This window comes from Pteronotus mesoamericanus, unplaced genomic scaffold, assembly GCF_021234165.1.
Source record: "Pteronotus mesoamericanus isolate MK-2021 breed Mesoamerican mustached bat unplaced genomic scaffold, CSHL_Meso_final contig_169, whole genome shotgun sequence".
In the NCBI taxonomy this organism is placed as follows: Eukaryota; Metazoa; Chordata; class Mammalia; order Chiroptera; family Mormoopidae; genus Pteronotus; species Pteronotus mesoamericanus.
In genome coordinates this window covers 4,289,041-4,312,007 of record NW_026555068.1, presented here as the reverse complement: position 1 = coordinate 4,312,007, position 22,967 = coordinate 4,289,041, and the positions used below count along the sequence as shown (strand labels likewise).

Sequence of the window (22,967 nt, the reverse complement as noted above, 5' to 3'; positions counted from 1 at the left end):
TAACTACAGCTACAAAAGCCGAGGACTCTGCATATCCCATTTTTTCAGTGCTAAAATATGGGGGCCACAGGCTCTGGCTGAGGCAGAGCACGTCTAGGTTGGAGGCAGTGGTGTGCCACTTGTAGGACACTTTTTAAGCAGCACTGGCAAAACATGTCCTCAGAGAACCCTTTCTTCATCATAATCACAAAGAGCTTTTATTGTACTAAATGCTATACAAAGTATAACAAATAGACACACTCTCAGAACTTTGTGTTTTCAATCCAAGACGTTTCTGTCAAGCAAGAGCATAAAGGAAAAATATACAAAGAGCAAAGACATAACTAAATTAAGATGCATTTATATCAGTTGCAAAAAAGTGGCAGGGGGTGGGAAGTTGGGGACAACTAGAGGGACTCTTAGGAATAATTATTTTGGCAGGCAAGGGTAAAATCTGCCAACTTCCTGACTCTAGATAATTAATTACATGGGAGAGGGCATTCAATGTGGCCCTGGACATTTCAACTGAATAACCACTCATTAGTATTAAGTGCCTACTAATGTATACCATTGACTGTTTCCCGCAGATACAAGAATGTCAGGATGAAATAGTTCCCTATCCTCCGCCTCTAATGGAGACCCACCAGTGTGTCACCCCCGAATTGCATTCTTTTGGTCCTCCCACTTTGCCTCTCCTTCCAGGCTGCAGATGGAATTCCCCATGGCAGGGATGAAGAATGCCATTCCGCAGGCAGCAAAGACAGCTCACTTGTCCCCTCACTTGTCCTCCTGTGGAGATGACAGAGTTGGGAAAATGGCGGAGTCAAACTTTCCCAATAGCCACCTCTCTTCTGAAATGGGCTTCATGAGGAGACCAATGATCTAGCCAGGGTCTGTGACAGGAAACGATCATGGCTCCTTGGCTTGACCTCTGCCTTAAGTTCCCTTCAGATGGCTATGTAAAAGTCACGTGGGGAAGAGGGAGGGTATTAAACAACCTTGTGATAAGTAGGATACATCTGATAACACAACCGTTACTACTATCACATTATCTCATTTGATCCTCATTTGAAATGGGCACTGCCCAAACGATTAAGTTCAGAAAAGTAATTGCAACATCCTCCTGGTTGATTATTAATCTTCTGTGAGCGCCAGAGGAAATCCAGAGCAAAGTCAGAGTGAGAAGGGGACTCTGCGAGGTCATCTATCTCCTGACTTCAGAGAGAACTCTGAAAACACTGCCAACAAATATAAGCCCATTTTTAGATGATTTCAGGAAAAAAGTTCCCATTTTCTGGTATCCAAATCCTCCATTTTATAATATCCATTTTTATATTTCATCTTGAGGTCCCCAAACTCCACTGTGCGTGAGAATCACTTGGGGGGCTTGTTAAAACACAGGTCTCTGGGCCCCGGCCCCAGTGTCTGGATCAGTAGGTGGAGGATGGGGCCTGTGAGTGTGCATTCCTCACACGTTTCCAGGGGGTGCTGTTGCCCAGGGTGCCGGGACCGCGCTGTGAGGACGGCGGTTCTAACCTAGCCCTCACTGCACTGAATCTTTACATTCTCAATGGAAACAGACGCCAGCTGGTACCGATTCCTTGGTACTGAGGCACACACATACTTGAATAACAATTCAAGAGTCCCCCAGCCATTTCTTTTCTTCCAGGCTAAATAATAGAAGTTCCCTAACATCTTATTATAGGTATCATTTTTCAACCCTTTAATCATTTTTTGAGGTTCTTTGTTGCACCCTCTCCAAGTCTCTTTCAGTTGTGGAGACATGAACTAGACCCAGATCCTTAGTCAGAGACTGGCTGAGGCCAAGGATAAAGGGGAAAATGACTCACAGATTCAAATAGCACGCTCCTGTTTGTTAATCTCCCATACCCAAGCTTGCCTTATTAGCTCCCTTCTGATTCACGTCCTTCCGAGTCCTTTATGAGCTGCAGTAACGCTTAGTTGACCTTTGTAATGCCTTTCTTCTCAGATGCTTAAAGCATGTCTCCGATTTAATAGTTGACTCAGCATCCTAAACCAGTACAGAGACAAGTAACTGGTTCCACTGCGTATCAGTTCAGGAGGAGGGAAAATCTGGAACCCAAATTCAGGTTTCTATCCAAATATTGTTACGTGGAGAAAGACACTTCTTACATTTACTGGACTTTACAAGATATCAAGTTTACTTCCTCCACACAATAACAACAGGTGTAGGTGTGGGTGAAACTCCTGAGCCCCCTTCCCTTTTGGGGGACCCTGTAGGGGAGAACTGGGACTTGTGGATAAGGCTCCGGGGGTCAGTCTTCTCGTTTCCATCTCCTCCCCAGCTGCGAGAAGAGAGGCGAGCGGCACCGCAGGTGCCAGCGCAGCCTGTCCTAATGCTCATCGTCAACAGCCCAGGTGAAACAAGAGCCACCCCTGACCCTCCCCGCACCGCCTTGTTTTCCTTTTTTCCATTTCCAGATTCCTTTTTCTGCCAGGGGACCCTGTGGATGTCCACGGCCGAGCCTTCGTGGACCGCCTAATTTTAGCATATGAGTTCTTGAAGAGTAGGAACTGTGCTTTCTTTGTGCATTGTGTGCGCTCTGGGGGGTGCTTAACACATGCTAAATAATGACAACGGACCCAGTATTTCCAGGAGAAACCAGCGTTCCTGCCGACTGGCAGAGCCTACTGCCATTTACTTGTATGGAAGGCAGGCGAAGCTGAAGGCATCCCTCTTGCTCACAGTTCTTTCATTTGAGATAAAACAGCTGAAACTCAATATAGCAAAGTCGATTCCTACAAAATTTCCTTTTGAAAGAGAACGTTTCTAGAGGTGTGATCACTGAGCATTGGCATTCAGCTCCAAAACAAAGGGAACCTGGAAGATAATGTAAGTTCCCATATAGCTGTACAGACAAGTTACCCATTAAAAACATCATATTGATGAAGGAGATCCACAGAAAAGACTGCTCTTTACCTCCCTGAAAAACCCCTCAAAGCTTCAGAGCAGAAGTCTAGTCTTTGGAATAAAGTAACGGTAAAATAAATGGACTGCAGTTAGGAGCTACTCTGTCAGAGCCTCTGGATTCGTGACTATTTTAAGAGGTAAAAGACTAGGAGGAGAGAGCAGGCCACCAATGAAAGCAGTCTAACAGGACGGGAGGACAGACGGGCACAACGCTAACGGCAGTGCGGGCGATGGCGACGGAAGGTGCAGGCGTGCCCGGCGCACGGTTGAAGCCACAGGCTCCTGGACATTGCTACAGGCCACAAAGCCGCCTGTGTTTCTCAGCATCTGGACCCCCATTTGCGACTTGAGTTGAGCTCATTGTGATCTGTCACGACCAAGGTCATAGCTAGTCAACAGAGCATCTACTCATGAGGGCACCATAACCAGTGTCACTGCATCACGCACACAGGACAAGGAGAAGCGCAGAGAATCACAGCACCAGCAAACACGAGCAATAGGACACTGGTACTTACATAATGAAAATGAGCTCCTGTTTCATTCACCTGTGTTACTCTCTCACAGCCCATAAATCATTAAAACAAACACTCAGAAAGTGTTTATGAGCCTTTTTAGCAACTCTTAAAAAGAACACATGCTTCCTAGTAGTAAAAACACCTTAAGAAATTTTCTGTTCAAATAAGCCTACCTTTAAAAACACTTCATTGAGATTCTGATGGCGACTTAACAACTAAAAGAATAAGAAAGGTTACTTTCTTTGAATAAAAGTATATATTATGAAGCATACACTGGAACAAAGTCGTTTTTAGTGCTTAAAATGATATTACAGACTTTTCTGTTTTAATTACAATTAATCTGGCTGCAAATTTCTCTTTTGCTCAATAAAAAACTTAAGTTTTAAAAAAAGTTCCTTTCCAAAAATAGTACAAGAACTCAGTTTTATTTTTCCTTCTTACATTCTTTTCCTACTAAACATACCACTGAAACACTTCCTTTCATTGTTGACACCTTAGGTCATTTGTATTTAAAATCGGACAATACATAATAACAAAGAAGTCTTTAAATAAAGCTTTCAAAATGGGAAAATGGCATTTGAGGGCAAGCCTCCCTCCTAGCTCACAGAGATGACAGAGACAGGGAACGCCTGTTAAGCAGCTACTTCACAGCCTATTAGAACTGTCTCATTAAAATCAATATTCCTGGAAGGGATATAATTTACACATTAATTGATAAAGAAATTCCTGCCTAGTTCTCTGTAATAAGCAAATTGTTTGGCATGAAGTCAGTGTATTCTGATTTAAAATACTTCAAACTAAGCAAGGTGATTCAGATTTAATTAAAAATATTCAAAATTAAAACCCTTAGTTTTCTTCAGTCCAAATTTAAGTTGGCAATGACTTGTTAAATTAAGAGCACTTAAAATTGGAGACCTTCATGACCTTTGGTTAATTTTGGTAATTAACTTAAACTTCCAGAGGATGCTTTCAATTGTTTTCTAAAGTCTTCCTACTAAGAGTATTTTACTTTTTTTAAGTGCTTCTCCTTAGGAATACATGGGTCTATTATTAAGAAGAAAATCCTCCTTAAAGAAATAAAAATTGTCCACCTATACATTTTACAAAATTGCATTTGACACTCCCATTTTTCTGCAACATAAGCCTGTAAGTCGGGCTTAGTAAAATACAGCAGGACTCCTTTTAATGTTTTTTAACATATACGAGTTAGGTTACCATAGGGAATAAAGCTCAATGACACAACAATTTCCACAATCGAATGTTTTAACAGATAAAATAAGTGATAATCTACAGATTGCCTTGCAAATACAAAAATAATAAAAATCAAATACTTTCTCTTGGGAAAACTGAATAAAGCAGGTTTCTTGCAGTATGACAGATTTAAAGAAAAACCTTTGGTCACCATTCTTAGAATCCTCTAAAGTACTAACCCCAAAGTTTCCAGTTTTTCCAAGAGATTAAAAAATAACTATGATAGTAACATTAAGAAGGTTTAAGGAGAAAAGAACAAAGAGAAATCCTGAAAATTCACCCAGTACTTACAAGTACTTTCAAAGGAAATCTGAGCTGCAATTCTTCAGAAGACTGCTCTCCCGATCATGAACACTCTCTGAAGTCTAAAATAGATATCCTATCACGTTAGGAGGAGAAGTCACATTTCAGCTTACTAACTTCTACTTGGGTAAACAGTTTTACAACTCGTAGAACAAACCCTGGCTAAAATTAACTGCACCCCAGCGGCAGGCAGGAACTCGCTGATTTGCATCGTGTGTGTCGGGATTTATTCACTAGGACAACACTGGTGTCCTCTTAATGGGAAATTTGGCCAAGGGGCGTGCTCTGGTGAACAATACACAGCATCATGATTATGCTAATTATGGAATTCAGTCCCATGATACTAACTTCTTTTAAGTTGTTTTTGCAAGTACTGACAAAGAGAAAAAGTAAGCTCTTGTTCACAACAGGCATTCACTTGATTTTTTTTAAGCACATTCAAATCAGACCAAACTTTGGCAACAAGGTGGCAGTGCTGTATGCTCTTCACAAGCAAAAGCCTAGTAAAAGAACATTCTGTCAGATTACTTAAACAGTACAACTGGATGTGGTACTGTGAAATTAAGTGGGCATCAAATACACACACCAGTAAGTCTACCAACAAGTTGCCTTGAATGAAAGCTTTTTCCTTGCTATCTAATGAACTAGCTTCATTTACTTGCTTTTTTGGCTTGGTCTCCTGCACCTCCCAAGGAGTTGCTACGAGGACACAGCTTCACTAGTAAATTACAACTGAGAACAAACATCTGAAATATTTGCAAAAGGCATCATCCTTGGCAAGAAGCATTTTGAAGTGTATTTAACAGCCTGGCTGGCTGTAACTAGTTAATTGTCCTCTAAAGTTGACTGACCATCTATCTACAAAGCATGTTGAAGCTCAAGTTAACAGCTAAAGACCACAAGTAAACCGCTGATGTTCAAAAGAAAATTAGAAGTAACACGGAGCTTTCTTTAAAAAGTATAAACTCCTTTACTAAGTACAACTTATACCAAAGACACAGAACTGCCTAGTACCTATTCAAGGTGGTTCAGGCGCATTTGTTCAGACATTTAAGTTCTGATGACATACTTAGCTCTTACTGGACTCTCTACCGAAAACATCAAAACCATGTTACAGATACCAATCAGCTCTCTAAACAGCTCTGAGGAATGTCATTTTCTCTTTAAAAACAAGCAAACAAACAAACCAGATGGGTAAACGGGGAAATTCAATCAATAACTTGCCCAAGCCTTCTTTCTGAACCAACACTGGGTTATTCCAACCCTCTCCTAACCTCTCTCTGATATATGTCTTCCATATTAACCATTTAGCTAAAACTTTATACATCTTTTTGAAACTGTTTGTTTTCCTAATTTTAAAATGTCATGTCAGCTTAGACTTCAAGAGATTTATTCTACTCAACTCCCAAATTCCAAGCCTGAGCTCCCGGGGCTCACTCCCTCACGCACAATTGCAGGCAGGTGTCCTGTAACAAGGACGTGACCATGTCCTGGAGAAGCACTGTGGCATGTGCCCCCAGGGTGGCAAACGAAGGGCTTCTCATTGGCATGAGCCGGAAACCACCAGCACAAGCCCCCTCCTGTCTATTTACAAACACTGCTGGCTGCTCATCTGGGATCCCACCCCCACTGCCCAATCTGAGGCAGCTGCAGCCAGCACCGCCCCACCTTCACTAGACGGTAGCTGGTGGCGCCTACCACCATCCCAACCCAAGGTCACCAGAGGTGGGCATTTCCCACTCTGTGCCACTGGGCAAAAAGTTGGCACTTATCATATATGGCTAACTTCTGAGTACTATAATTAATTCTCAGTGATCCACAGCAAACTTAGTCTGGAATTCTTAAAGCCAAAAGAGGATGTTGTAAGGCTATTTCAGACACAGTTATCCTTATCATATTATGTCATAGTTCAGCAGAAGACTTTCTAAGCCAAAATATTATTTCTTCCCTAAACCAGAAAGGAGAAGTGAATACACAAACTTTATTTCTACATTCATTTTTCACCAGAGAACAATATGATAGACCTATACCGATTACACTGAAGGCAGTATATACGAGGCCGGGGATGCAAGCACTTTTCCAGTTCCTCACATGCTCACGCTGAGAATGACTCCGCTGCTTCTTTCAACAGTGGCCCCACCTGTTCCAAGAGGCAAGAGCCAAAACATTCCAAAGAAAATAGCACATCCTCCAATTTACATTAGTCACCCTGCTGATTCCTTTTCATTAGTGAAAATAATTTGAGTCAACTGTACTTTTGTTCCAGGCATAGTTTTGAGAATAGGGGAAAAATCTATGTGCATCATTAAAAGCAAGATAAATTCTCCCCATTGGTCCTCACGAACTTGTGGTGGTAGAGGAGGAGGCACAGGCAGCCCCGTGCCGTTGGACAGCGGTGACCTGTAGGATCCTTAGTCCAACAGATCCATGAAATTAAAACAAAGGAAAAAGAGAAACCACTGTTTTTATAAATTGAGTTAATGAATTGACCTAGAAATGGACCCTCTAGAGCAGCTACATATATAATTTTAAAATTTCTAGTAGTTGCATTAAAAAAGCAAAAACAAGTGAAATTAATTTTAGTAGTACATTTTATTTAACTCCATATATCCGAGATACTATCATTTCAGCACGTAATGAACAGCCACAGCCATTACAGTCACATCCCTTCTACCATCAATAATACAGTCCTTGCTGAAGATCAACTTGGGATATTTACTGAGCGAGGGTTAAAACTCCGTGCTTTTATAGCTCAAAGCTTCACAAAATAAAAAGTAGGAAGGGGGTTCAAATGATTAAGAATGTCGGGGAAACCAAGGGTCTGTATAAACTATCCCTTTGAAAACTCTGCGGCTCTGACAGCCTGATGAATCTCTCCTTCTCTCTCTACCACACCACCTGTCGGCCCACCGTCGAGTCAGAATTTAGGGACGCTGACTGAATAGTACACATGAACAAATTCTGCACCTTGGTAGGTCGGGCAGGAATAACCGCTCTGTGTTCCCGCTTCCCTGCATCCACACCCCTGGCTTGTCCTTTCCCACTCTGACTCTGGGATGGCCCCTGGGCAACAGCAAACACAACCCAGAGACACGTAAAGTGCAGGCCCCCTGGGGCTGCCCTCTGCTGCTCTTTGAAGCCTTGAGGTCACTGCATGAGCAGCCCTGGCTAGCCGACCAAGGATGGGGAGACCACACGCGGCAAAGAGGCACCATCTGCCGCGGAGGCCCCTACACCAGCCTGCGAGACGACTGCCTGACATGTGGGAGGCCATCCCAGACCCTGTGGCCCCAGCCAGGCCGTCCGCTAGCCACAGCGATCGGCCAGGCAGGATGTTAAAGCCAAAAGAGGATGTTGTAAGGCTATTTCAGACACAGTTATCCTTATCATATTATGTCAGAGTTCAGCAGAAGACTTTCTAAGCCAAAATATTATTTCTTCCCTAAACCAGAAAGGAAAAGTGAATACACCAACTTTATTTCTACATTGATTCTCAATTTCTCAAACCAGAAAAACCACCTAGGTGACCCATACAATTGTGAAACACGATAAATGTTAGGTTTTCTAAGTATTGTGTGGTTTGTTATGCAGCAAAAGCTCACTAATACACAATCTTTGAAAAGTCTATATTTCAGTCCTTTACTTCCAAATGAAACCTGTTAAGACTAATCTATCTTACTCCTAAAATTCACAATTCTACAAAAAATTCAATTCTGATTACTGTATTTATCTGTCATATCAACTATCACGTTAATCACACTAAAACGAAGCAGCGATATGTTCTGATTATAAAAGTGCTAAAATAATAAGTGTTTTATTTATTTCACCTTATAATTTGAAGCAAATACATGTAGGCTTCAATGCTACAATTATATACACTAAAGAAATGATTCTTCCTTCCTAGCCTTAAGTGTGATTACCTTGGCATTGTTCATAGCTATTCAGTCTGTCAATACTTGAGAAATGGATTAAGAGTCCCAGGTTATATGCACATGAACAGGGAAACCTAATTCAAAGAATAAACCATTTTTTTCTTCAGCATTTTTTAAAATAAGCTAAAAAGAAATACATAGTAGCAAACTTCAAGACCAGTCTTTTTAAGACTTTAATAAATAGCTAATTCAGCATCATTTAGCTATTTCAGGACTATGAAAGTACTAATTCTGTTGTTTTAAGGCTTATTTCAAAGGAGTTGATTTTTTAAAGTATCTTAGAATCCTAGTGGGGAATTTTACCATCACTGTACATTCCTATCATCATCCATTGAACCAGCACCTGTTAATCAGGCGCTTCCTGCCACTGTGAAACTGCCAGGCCTTTGCAAAATTTGTGTGAAGGGCACAATGCCCTTGACTCTAGCAGAAAATGCTGTAAATGACAGTCCTGCCTTCAAGGCGCTTGTGCTCTGACAGGAGATGTGGCAGCGGACTGTATTTCTGTCCAAGGTTGCGGCCGACTGAAGTTAGATGTGGATTTTCTACCCTGCAGAGGGTCAGCGCCCCAACCTCTATGCTGTTCAAGGGTCGACTTTATATAAACTTCCTGTCATATGAGGGAGTAGTCAGTAAACATCCCAGAGAGGAAAAATTCATTCCTGTAGAAATCTAAGAAAAGTAGAAGAGGTTCCAGTTATATTAATCAAAAACGGTATCTTGGAGGAAGTGACATTTGAATTGAGCCTTTGTATGCTGATGAGCTTTCAATAGCAGAAGGAGTGGAAATAACATTTTACAGAACCAATAACAAGTAAAAATAGAGAAAAAGGGAAGATACAACGTATATGCAGGGAATGGCTTGGATTCAGATTTCAGCTCTACCAATTAATAGCTGTTTTGACTACTAATAGAATTCCTTAATTTATCCAAGTCTATGCTATAAAGTATCCAATCAGAGTACAGATATGGACTCTACAGCAAGACAGCCTGGGTTCACATTCTAGCTTAATCACTTCGTTTTTGACCTTGGGCAATGACTCTTTCTGTGCCTCAGTTTCAACATCTTTAAAATGGGGATAATAATATACATCATAAGGTTACGCAAATATAAATGAGAACAATGCCTGGTGCTTAATATATAAACATGTTGTTAAGTAATTAAGTAAACTCAGGTTTATGCACATACAGCATGATAAACAGATATGAACGAATATAGGTATACGTAGCTATACCCAGCTGTATCACCAAGGACAGTGCCTGGCATGCAGTGGGTACTAAATACATATTTAATTTTTCCCCTTTGTCTAGTGTTCAGAGAGAAACACACTAGAGCACAAGGGTCACATGTGTTTTCATGTGCTCCAACATTAACCTCCCCTCAATTAACAGAAAAGGGACTGCACTTCTCCACTTTGAAACCAGGGGTAACAATTCTGCACTTGATAGTATAAGATGCCAGGCCTGAAACTGCTGACAGACATGGCACGGCTGCCAGAGCCCAACAAAGGTGTGCTAATATCTCTGTAATAAATACACTTTAAACAGAAAAATAAAGCATAGGTTTATTAAGTATAACCTGAACTTCTGTAATTTATTAGTATTGAAGCTAATCTAAAATAAGAAACCTTAAATGTATACAATTTGAGATTTAGGATTAAAAAAAAAACAACAAACCATTAGATTTAAAGCCACAGGGATTCAAAAGGTAGATTAAAAAAAAAAAAAGGACCAATTGCAGTCTAATCTGGCTTCAAGTAGTTACGTATCCTAAGTAAAAATACTTTCAAATGCAGTTTTATTATTTGGGTCTATTAACAAAATGTTAAATTCAGTTCTCGCCATTTTTAAGATGAAAGTACTTACAACAGTTAACAGATGAAACTAAGAAAACAAACAAACAAAACTCCAATAAACTGCTAAAAATACTTGATAATATTTTGCTATGTTGAAATAAGTAAAATTTTCCTGTAGTCTTATACTATTTGTTTACAAACCTCTTTTTCACAAATATTGCAAAAGTAAATTTTACCCATCACAAATCAAACTCTACTGCCAATTCTGCACTGGGGAACAGAATCCGAATTAACGAGTTGTTCTGAACTGTTAATCAGGAAAGTCCACTTCTCAGTTTACTCCACGGGATTGCAGGAAAACTATTAAGAAACAGGCAACAAGCTACTAACTTCCAAAATCTTTTGGGATTTTAGCACCAAGTAGTAATTTATTATTTTAATCCACACTGCTTCACATGCAATCAAGTCTACTTCAAGAACACTTTCAAGGTTTAGAGTAACGGTTCTCTTATTTTTAACTTAAAATTTAGGACTTTCTGAGGAAAAGAAAGCTGTAGGAGAGTATTTTAATAGAGCTGTAATGCTGGGTTCATTCAAATCCCAACTCCACCAGCTACCAAAAATGAGTTAATAATGCACATCCAGTAATTAGAACAGTACCTGGCAAAAAAATTTTTTTAATATGTATTTTTAACCATATAAAATAACAGTGAAGGGGAATTCCTGATTAAATTACCTGTAGAAGGTAGTTACAGAATTTTGTGGGGGTTCTGGGTTTTAGGTTCTCTATCTTGTTTCAGGTAGACAGGGAACTTGGCCCAGAGTTGTACAGGGACAGCCCAAAGCAACTCATTTCACTATTAATAATTTCCAATATGTTCTCATGGCTCCCGCTGTTCCACTATCAAGTCCCCAAGCATTTGTAGGACTTGTCTGAAGGGGAGATGCCCAAGTGTGTGGTAGAACACAACACTTGGTACCAATTTACTAAGAAGCTTGGGAAATCAAGAAGTTATTTTCTAGTTTTTAATAGTTTCACTGTAAATGGCTGTGGTCTGCTTTACAACCAGATAAACCCAGAAGTGGTCACTTTTAGGTAAGCAGTTCAAAATCAATCTCAAACTAAAAGAGATGAAATAATAGGGATTTTAACTTCACTTGGCTACAGGAATCCAGTAGATGGCTAGTTTCTTGTGGGGGTAGGTGGTAGAGTATAGCCTGTTCTTCTCTTTAAAAAAAAAAAAGAAAAGATTTTATTTATCTATTTGTGGGGCGGGAGGAAGGGAGAAAGAGAGGGTGAAAAACATCGATGTGAGAGAGAAACATCCATTGGTTGCCTCTCACATGACCTCAACCAGGGACCTGGCCCACAACCCAGGCAGGTGCCCTGACCAGGAATTGAACCAGTAAACTTTTGGTTTGCAGGATGACACCCAACCCACTGAGCCACACCAGTCAGGGCTAGCCTAGTCTCTTGATAAACGCACATAGCTGTATCTCTTAAACACCAAGTATTCATTTTAAAAAGTGCTTCAATGAGTGCTTATTTTCAAAAGTAGCAGTGATATGCAAAAAAACTCAGCTCTAAGAACTGTAATAGCTCAGTAATTATAATAATCCAAGAGGCCATTCTCAGGAACAGCAGAGACCAGTTCCTTTACATAGGCCGGCCCTGGTTCACAAAAAGAAGAGAGGACAAACTATACCAGGGTATCTGTGGTTGACTGTAGACTGAAATAATAGCAAACTCTCCATTTTTGACCTAATGCTCCCATTGTAAGAGCTGGGTGTCGTCTTTCTGTTGACATTATATTCCAGTTTGTATTTTTTTCAAATGCTCTTAAAAATGACTAAAAATGGTTGTTTTAGTTTTGCAAATTGAGATCCTTTCTTATAAGCCACATTTAAAGGAAGACCTCTTGATAGATCCGGATTCCTTTAAGGCTTAAAAAAAAATCCCTCTTTTTAAATAAGATGAATGAAAACATAAAAGGATAGCACATTAAGAAATTCCAACTATCATCCTGACTTTGAATAAGAAAAACCTTATCCTTACTATTCAAGCTTGTGAGATATATGATTATAAATTAAGCAGCCAGTTAGACAAAGGGTATTCTATTTGTTCACACATGACATTACCACAACAAGGTACACCCAAATCACGACATCAGACTAGTACCCACTACTTTTTGTACGTGTGTTAAACAGGCTCTCTCTTCTAAGTGTAGGGATGAGTCAGTGTCCAGGAAAAATAATTACTATAACCCCAAACTACATCTAAAAGAATCTCTCTGAGATAATTTACTAAAGTAATCTCTTTCAAAATCATCTTTAACTTAATCCTGGACACTGAGAAAACAGGAAGGATAAGTTGTGATTCTTCAGAATGTGTTGGACAATTCTGAGGCACACTGAGGGGGAAAAAAAAGTATTAAAAATAGCCAAGAGAAGGACTAGGCAGCAGCTAAAACACAAAGGCCAGGGGTGAAACCAAAATTAGAAACATATAATGTCTGGTGAACTGTCCATATAAGGGTATCTTTAAATCAGTCACTAAGTAAGGGTAATCCACTGGGTAAAATAAACAGCTGCCATTGCCATAAGGGCTGATTCTCCGTCTCATTCAGAAATCTCTCAGAGCCTCAGGAGACAAAGACGACTTGATGCTACCATGTTTAATAATGCTCAAGGATGTTTGGAGGTAGTTTGGAAAGTCTCAACTTTCCTTCATGTTCTTTGATTTTTCCTTTTTATAAAAGCACAAAAAGCAGGAGAGTAGAGGATCAAACTTCGGTTGAGCAGTCCTCACCGTATCTGCTGTACCATAGTTCCTTACAGCCCCCTGCCCCATGGATTTCCTGAGTTGCGGACTAGGCTGCTCTTTGTTCATTCTCAGTTATTTATGCATTAGAATTGCAGGGAGCTTCTTAAAACCTGGTGTCAGGCACTAGAGAAAAGACATAAATAAGGGTCCTACCTTCTAGGAGCTCAGAGCTGCGTGGAAGGCAGATACACGTTACAGAGTAAAGCTTATAAAAGAAGTTTGCGCAAAAGTAAGGGTTGCAATTCTCTTTGGGGTTTGGGAAAGGTTTTGCCATGGAAATGACCAGGCAGAGAAAGGGTGAAAGATATTTTAGGCAGAGTGATCAGTACAGGAAAGAGCTCAGAGGCAAGCAACAACAGAGCATGTTCTGAAAATAGCAAAATAAAAGTATGTGTCCAGAGTGCAAGTGACGGGGCATGAACGGGAGAAGAGGGAGATGAGGCTGAAACAGTAGCCTGGCAGTAGGGTGCTGAGGTCCCTGCGTGCCGTGCTGACTCGTTAGTCCATTATCGCGTAGCCTTGAGGCCCTCCGGCTACACAGTAAAATCTCCTGGGAAGGTTTATAATAACATATTGATGCCTGGTAGTTGTTAGCATCAATTAGTTGGTCTAGGACGGGACAGCAGTGTTTTTAAAAAGGCTTCCCAGGTAATTCTAGTGTGGTCAGGAGTGAGAACCACTGCTGTAGGCAACAGGGAGTCAACACAATTGTCTAAGTAAATGATGATGTAACACGTTAAAAAAAAAAGGTTAAGTGGGCAACCAGGTGAAGAGTAGGTTAGAGACACAGGGATTAGGAAGGAATGTCAGTTTATAGGCCACTAAGTACAGGCAAGAGATAAGAGCCTGCCAATGGTTATTAACATTTTATGGGTCACTGACCTATATGAAAATCAATGATAAAAGCTAACTGCCCTTTCCTTAGGAAAAATGCCCATATGTCAAAAAGCGTACATGTATTTTCAGGGGATTATGAACGTCTTTGAGTCATGCATTCAAGTTGTAAAGCCCTGACTGACCTAAAGGCAGTGATGAGGAAGAGGCTGCTGAGGAGGCCCGTGGCGCCGACGCCCGGCAGGCGAGGGGGAGGGATTCAGGGCGGTCCTGGCATCCCGGCCTCAGAGCTATACCCGGGGAGGGCGCTTCACTGTCAGGAAGCACAGCGAGCACCCAACGTGCATGTGTGTCACTGAGTCTCCCAGTTCAACAGCCAGATTGCTATCAGACACAGTCCCTCGTTGAAGAAACGGAGATTTGGAGATGTTAAGTAGCTTGTCCAAGGTTACATGGGGATAAGTGGTGGAGGAAGGATTTAATCCCAGACAGTGCGACTCCAGAGCTTGTGGGATGAACCTCTTTCCACACTACCTCTGGCAGGCGGGCCCCATTAGTTAAAAAGAGGAGACAGGAGCATAAAGCGGGAATAGGTTTAGGATGAGTTTGGGGGTGGGGATATAAAAAACAGTTTTAGACATGATGTGCTCAAGACAGTGCAAGACATAATGATGGCAATATATGTTAAATCAGGAAAAAACAGAAGGGACTCAAAAGGCAAGAGCAGAAGATACGGTCATAGAAGGCTTCCTGGGTCCGCCCCACGTGCCTGGCACGGGGCTGAGGGCTTTCTCAGGGCGGCGCGCGCCTGCACCGTCTGTCCTTTACAAGCCAGGAAACAGACAGGGCGGGTCAGGGGCACACGCATCTTCTTAGCCCCCAACCCAGGCCTCTCTGGAACTACAGAAAGGACAGGGAAGAAACCACGGTGTCACGAGTGGCAGCAGCTCCCAACCTGTTCTAAGGCACAGGGTTTTGTTTTTTCTTTTAAAGCTTTGTGTATATATAAAATGGCAATATTTATCCATTTTCATAACCTAAAGGATTTTATATTGTTTCAATTACTTAAGACATAAGAAATATCTCTGTCTCAACTAACCTAGACAAATATTAAGAGATACATTTCCACAAGAAACAGGCAAACGGGTGCAAGCCCATGTAAATGACAAAGCATGAAATAAATTCCATACAGTATTATTATTATCAAAGTCAGAATTCAGAACAATTAGTCTAATGGAGATAGTGTAGTGGGTTTCCTGAGGCCATAGCGAAGCCAGGAAGTGGTGAAATTTCCTTTTTTACACTCTTTTTGTAGCTCAAAAAGACCATGGTTTTGAAAAGTAACACAAATAAAATCTTGAACCACACTCCACAAGTCTAGACTTGTTACTTCAGGTTTAACAATGGAATAATGTAGGCACCGCCGTTTCAGATAAAAACTTGTTATATTTCAACATTTTAGCATCTTTGACATTCCTGTACTGAAAATCATATAGCCTGAGTCAAAAGCATTCCTTCTATAAAAGTACTTTTCAAAGAGCCTACAATATTTTCCTCCTAGAATTAAAGTACCTGAGAGAATAGAAAATTCCAGTTAAAAGACTTCTAAAGTCCTATTGCAGAGTCTTTTTTCACTGAGAGCAAGAATTCCCCCTATCGCCCCAATCCCAGGCACCTGCCGCTATGCTTGAAGGGGCTCCTGCGTCCTGGGGCCGGGGAACTCTCACCAGAGCTTAGAGGAAGTCAAAATCCTCTGCCTTGTAGTTTTCTTTCATTCATTCCAACTTTTACGGGGCCTTCCTTTGCCCCACACTAAGCAAATCCTACATGTCACGCTCTGGTCTCCCTATTTCTTCATCTACAGGGTTGCTTCTGTCGTCCTTGCATATCCTCTCCTTCAGGTCCCCCAGCCAAAATTCCTTCGGCAGTCGTTCCTCATGCCAGCAGCACTTGCCTATCCATCACTATCCCTGTCTCCCTCCTTTGCTAATGTCTCACTGAAAATGTGGGTTCAGACATCAACATAATTCATCAAATGTGGTCTCACGAGCTCAGATTTTTAGCAGCCGCATTATAGGGGTGGCTCCTATAAGCCAGTGTTCAAATAAACTCCTAGCTCTTTTGCATCTCAGGTGCCTCTGAGATTGTCCTCCACCCCCCGCATTCCTCAACTCCTGCAAGAGGTTCACCCTCGGTGTATTTCATCTTGCTAATTTTAGAACATTATTACAACCTATTCAGATTATTCTTAATAGAGAGTCTGCTCTCTACGCTATTAGCCATTTCTCCTAGGTTTGTCATCCCGAAATTAAGTAAATTTAGTTCAATCCAGAAGATGTTATTAAAAATATGCTATCAATGAGAATGCAAAGTACTTTACTGATTCTCTAGACTAAGCATTACACTCTTATACATTATTATCAATTTTTAACCTTTTTGGGGGTAAGAGCCCCTTTGAAAATCTGATGAAAGCCATAAAATGTGCATTTGTACACAATTTTACAATCAATATCAGATGGCACATGGACCCCCATGAAGCCCATCCACTGAACTCCTACTAAGGTGCCCCACCTTAAGGATTCTAGTATCTATGAAAAGCATTTCTGGTCACTAGGTTCATTAATATCCATTTTTAAAATAATTGATTCTCCTAATACCCAACTTAGTACCGAAGAGGAGCCAATTAACTGGAAATGGACTGACATTAACTCACTCATTCTATCACAGATGATATCCAGAAACTAAGAAATCTGATGAAAACCAAAGCACAGATTATAAAAGTACTTTAGAAGTAAAGCGTATCTTTATATATACAAAGATATGTACTGCACCATTGTTTGTAGTGGGGGGGGCGGGACAAAAGAAACATCCTGAATATTCATTCATAGGGAATAAATTATGGCATATTTAAAACTTTATTCATTTAAAAAAAAAAACATAACAGGAGTTAGACCTATTATCTATTGACCTGGAGAAATATCTAATATATTCAGGAGGAAAAGCAAACTTCAGAATAATGCACAGAGTATGATTCCATTTGAAAAATAAAAAAATCACAAACCTTATGCTGTTAAAAGTACTTTTGTGAATATAGGAAAATGTGTGGAAGAATTCATATCAGGCCATGAACATGGGTAGAAATTTTTTTTAATTCATCCTTGCATAGTTTCACTTTTTACAATATTGCTTTTTTACGACGTAAAACAATTTTTTAAAGGAAAAATCTAAGGCTGACAATAGGTTCTATCAATAAAGATGCAGATCTCTACCCCAAACTCCAAACAGGTTTTCTAAATAATTTCCCAAAGTTTCCCATCCATATTATGTCCTGGATGAAACCTAATTTCCTTTTTAACTTTCAAGGATTCTGAGTTTCTCAGTGTTTTGGGTGTTTGATTCCACTCCAGAGGCTCTCTTCTGTTAGACATAAAGTTGTCTCATACAGTTTAAATGTGTGCACAATTCACAAGTGTGATTTACTCCCCTTTAGGAAAATATACACATCAGCAGAGCCATTAAAAAAACGTAAGTGGAACCTATACTAGTCCAACACATAGAGGACGAATGCATGCAGCCCGAACACCATCAAATTCTCAAGGGAAGAAACATGAGCACAGAAGCCATTCCTGTAGGTCCTCGGCCTTGGCTGAGCACTACAACTACCGGGGAGCACTTTTAAAAATACCAATTCTTGGGTCCACTTCCGGAGATTCTAATTTCAATGGCCTGGGCATAGGCGGTCATTTCATTTTTAAAGCCATCTCGATTATTCAAATGGACAGTGAGTTAAGAGCTACCGCTTTTTACATTTCATCCTTTTCCTTCCTTCCTTCTAAATTTTTACAGTTTTTCCATTATCAGGTAAGGCTAGTAGATGGATTTGGGAAAGCCAAACTGATCAACCAGCTAATGTAATTTATATTGTCCTTTGTTGACTTTTGATGCCTGACTTAAATGAAGTTACCTAAATCTATGGCTATCGTCATAATTAGGAGCCCTGCCCATGTCGATAAGAGTATTTGCAGGCTCCCGTTAATAATGATTTATCATTAATTATTAACCTTGGAGACAGCACTTTTATAAAATGTCTTAGGGTCTCACATATTATGTTAGGAAAAAAGTGTCAACACTGCCCTGCCAGTTATTTGAAATGTGGTTGAACATCACTCAGTTAACAGAGTTCCTAGTTTTGTGTGTTAATCTTTATAAGTATTTTAAAAATTCAACATCACACTGCAAAGTACTGATTTTAAAAAACATGCTGAAAATACCCCCCCACTCAAATTTAGTATATGAGAACAGTAATATACCCAAGAACAATGTCAAAATATGAAAGGGAATTTAGTAACAAAATTATTTATTAATATACATATTACAGTAAAGACAGAGTTCTCTCTTTTGAAATTCATGCTGCAAATTATGCAAAAATATATTTTAAAACAAAGGACAATGTCTATTATTTATAATGGCTTGTATTAAAAAAAAATAGTTGCCTTCATATATATCTACGTGTGGACAGCATTAGCATAGATTTTCAAAGCAGCTTACAACGGTCCATGAAAAGGTTTTGATCCAGGAATTGTTCCCCTACACCTTTAATCTAGTGAAATGAAAGTTTATAAAACACCTATACACAAATGTTCACAGCAGCTTTATTGGCAATAGCCAAAAACTGGAAGCCACGCAAATGTCCTTCCAACAAGCAAACACTTCCTACCATCAAAGAGAAAGTACTCAGCATCAAAAGGAACAAAGTACTCACACACACAACTGGAGTGGATCTCACAGGCACTGTGCTAAGGAAGAAAAGCCTACCTCAGAGAGTCGCATACTGCATGATTCCATTTATAGAATCTTCTCAAAATAACAAAGTTATGAAGCTGCAGAAACTGATGAGTGGTTCCCAAGGGCTGAGGGGTGGTTTATGAAGGGGTAGCAAGGGAAAGCCTTGGGTTGATGGGTCAGTTCTGTGTCTTGACTGTGGTGGTGGTTACACAAACCTACACATGCTCAAACTGCACAGAACTATACATACCACGCACACGCCCATGAGTGCATGTAAAGCGAGAGGAATCTGAGTAAGCTTGTGGATTGTACCTGTGTCGATTTTCTGGTTTTGATGTTTTATTATAGTTACCTCTGGGGGAAACTTGGTACCTTTTGGGGAGGGATAAATGAACCTCTCTATATTTTTGCAATTTCCTGTGAATCTGTAATCATTTCAAAACCAAAAGTGGTTGGTTTTTTTTGTTTGAGGAAAATGTGAAGGTCACTTACTTAAGATGCATAAATCACTTTTTTTCTTTTTTTAAATTGGGGTGACATTGGTTCATAAAACCATACAGGCTTCAAGTGTAAAACTCAACCAAACACCCCCTGCACTGTGCGCCCATCGCCCTTCCCAAGCCCACTGAGCCCCGCTCTGCCCCTCCACCCACCCCGCCCCCTTTTCCCTCTGTCACTGTTGTCTGTTACACACGCGCGTGCGCGCGCACGCACACACACACACAATTTTTTAATGCCTTCACCTACGTTCATCCAGCCTCCCCATCGCCCTCCCTCATTTTTCTTAATCTAAGTGAAGGTATAAACAAGGAAACATTATAATAGAAGGCTGGAGAGAAAAAAAGATGGCTAGAATAATATTTATGGAGCATTTATGTGGCAGGCAATATAACTTGTCTCATTTAACGCAACCAACCAGTGAGGTGGCTGCTAATTAATATCCTCACTTTTCAGACAAGAAAACTAAAAGGGAAGATAAGAAATTCAATTAAAGTCACACAGTTGGCAAGTAGCAATGGTGTCAAAGTTAAAATTAACACCATTTCAAAGCAAAGAGGATTTTAAGAAAAAAAGTATCATTATTGTATCAAGAAAGTGGTTAAAAGTAGCCTAAAATAGGTAGAGTAGGTGAAATGTTACAGAAGTAAATCACAGGACACCATGCTGAATACCAGGTCTTCCAAGGACTGGAATCTGTAATACACATCAGCGTAGGATAACTGACTACACTTGACCAGATATGCAATTGAAATTGTGGTTATTTTTTAATTACTCTCTCAACTTTTGTTTAGAAATGAGAAGGAAATGTAACACTGACTTCTCCTCTTTAAAAGGTGTTTGCCGAATAAAATAAGTAAATAAAAGTGAGCCAAAATTAGAAAATAATACACACAGGGCACTCAAAATGGGAGGAAAATAAAACTGACTGACTGTAACAATGCCTATTAATGAGTGAAAAAAGGCTACAACATTGTCGCCATGCAAGGCAGAAAAGTCTAAATTAGGTTAGAAAAAAAATCACGAATCTGTGTATAATGAACAGGGCTAACAAGATGAATATTTGTTTGCAATAAAATAGTTTTAAATGAAATCACTCAGTTAAGATTGGTTTCAGTCTGGCTTAGAAAAAGCAAAAGGAAAACTTCTGCCCTTCTCTATCATTCCACCTCCAATTTAGATTATTGCGTATTTAACAGCAGTCAAAAAACAGGCAATTCTAGGATAAACTCAATGCAAGTATTGGGTATTTAAAAGAAATTTGTTATTCTGGTTGTAAAGCTTCTGAGTAAGTGTATTTTTCTAGAGACTAGCATCTCAATTTTATTTTTAAAGATCCAGTGAAACCTCAAGAAAAGAGAACATTTAAAACACTGGGAGTATTAAGCACCCTTTTAAACTGTAGACCAGGGGTGTTCTACCCGCAGCCCATGGGCCACAGGATGGCTGTGAATGTGGCCCAACACAAAATCACAAATTTACTTAAAACATGAGATTTTTTTGTAATTGCATGTCACAATGTATTTACTGTGGGGCCCCAGACAACTCTTCTTCTTCAAGTGAGGCAAAAGGTTGGACACCCCCTGCTGTAGACAATCAAGTAATCCACTTAATGTGCTGTTTGAAGAAAATAAGAGTGATTGCAGTGAGTTCTGCCCTTAAGATCACCTCTGAAATCACGTATTCTTTCCCCATAAGTTATCTTCTTAAAAGCAGAGATGATGTCAACATGTTGGTTTTCTTAGAAGCTTTGTAAGTCACACTTCAGAAAGTAACACGCAAGGATTTTACTTGAGATTCAACAATCTACACAAAATCTGGAGTGAAATGGCCACACCATTATACTCCCATCCATGGCTCTGGTTAATACGGTAAAACCTGAAAAAAAATTTTGTTGTCATTATGTTCTTGGAATTTCTTCCTCACAAAGTTAAGAAGGGCCAAAAAGCAAACATATACAGTTAGGAGATACCTATCACTCACTATGAATTCCTCTGCCTCCAAAGCAATCACATGAGAGGTTTATTTTTTCCAGGTACGTTAGATTATGATAGAAGCCATAACCCAGGCCATTTTCCACGGTAGACAGACAGATTTTAGAATCTCTCTACAGTCCTGGAGAATTATACTGGGAAAGGACATTTTCAGTAAGGCCAGGTTATAGTCCATGGTGAATACAAACTTGGGAAGTTTTTATAACTATCCTCAAATAGAAATGTTTCCAAGGTGTGATAATGACAACTGTGGTTGTGTTTTGAAAAAACAATTTTTAATATAGTAAAATATTTACAGGAGAAATGAATATCTGGGCTTTGCTTTAAAATAATATTGTGTGGGGAAGTGGGTGGAAATTTTCAACAAGACTAGTGACAAACTGATAGAGCTGACTAATGGGAACACAGAGATTAATTATACTATTTTGTCTTCTTTGGTATGTTTGAAATTTTCCAACATAAAAAATTTTGTACATCCTTACACAGGATATAAAGTATACCCATGTAACAAGAAATTCTGAGATTTATGCAGAAATACAGGTTCTTAAATGCTTCTGCTACTGCATATTCCCAGGCAAACCATCTCACCTAATTGCACCAGTTTCCTTTTTCCAAACGCAGGGGTGGTACGTGACTTAAGAAGCCTGCTCACGATTCTTCCTCATTGAGAATGCTGTTTTGTTTTACCAAGTTGAGTTTAAATTCAGCCTGTTAACTGTCCATAGTCACAGATTCTGTCCTGAGAAGGCAGGCACAAGGGTCTCAAAACAAGGTATGACCTTGAGCAGCTCTTTGGACATCAGTGCCACCACCTCTGATCATATTTTTTTAAAAAGTGGGGGGGGGGGGGCGCGGGAGGAACTACAATGATACAAGCCACTATTGCCCATTGATTAAGTGAAAATGCTCACTCCTCACGTGAGGATCTTTAAGAGTCACACATCACATAAAATGTAAAGTGAGCAGTCTCTTTAACACAGCAATTTTTCCTGAATAAATGTCAAACAGATTGCATAAACATGATTTTTGAAGACTGCTCATCACAGTGCTGTTTATAATAGTGAAAAATCTGCTAACCAAATTACTGTCTTAATAAGGACTTAGTCAAATATATTATAGCATACTCTTATAATGGAATGCCATGCGGCTAAGTAGAAAATGAAGACATTAACATACAATGCTAGGGCTATGGCAAAGGGATGCAGGAACCAACTGAGAGAGCTCCCAATGGCCAACATGGCAACAATTAGAGCAATAAAGTTGTACAGGATTATAACCCAAAGTATAAATACCCATTAGCCTA

General features: G+C 39.9%; 1 protein-coding gene across 5 annotated transcripts in view; it reads right to left on the bottom strand.

The window, feature by feature from the left end:
- SLC20A2 (solute carrier family 20 member 2) overlaps positions 1-22,967 on the bottom strand; it is a 96,311-nt gene that overhangs the window by 62,258 nt on the left and 11,086 nt on the right. The window contains exon 1 of one of the 5 annotated variants that reach the window (XM_054565943.1): positions 4,990-5,532. The exons of 3 other annotated variants lie outside the window; for them this stretch is intronic. The gene's annotated coding sequence lies outside the window, so the exon portion shown is untranslated. Of the gene's footprint in view, positions 1-4,989; positions 5,533-22,967 lie in introns of those variants that run through there. One more of the 5 variants, XM_054565947.1, reaches the window with a different exon arrangement.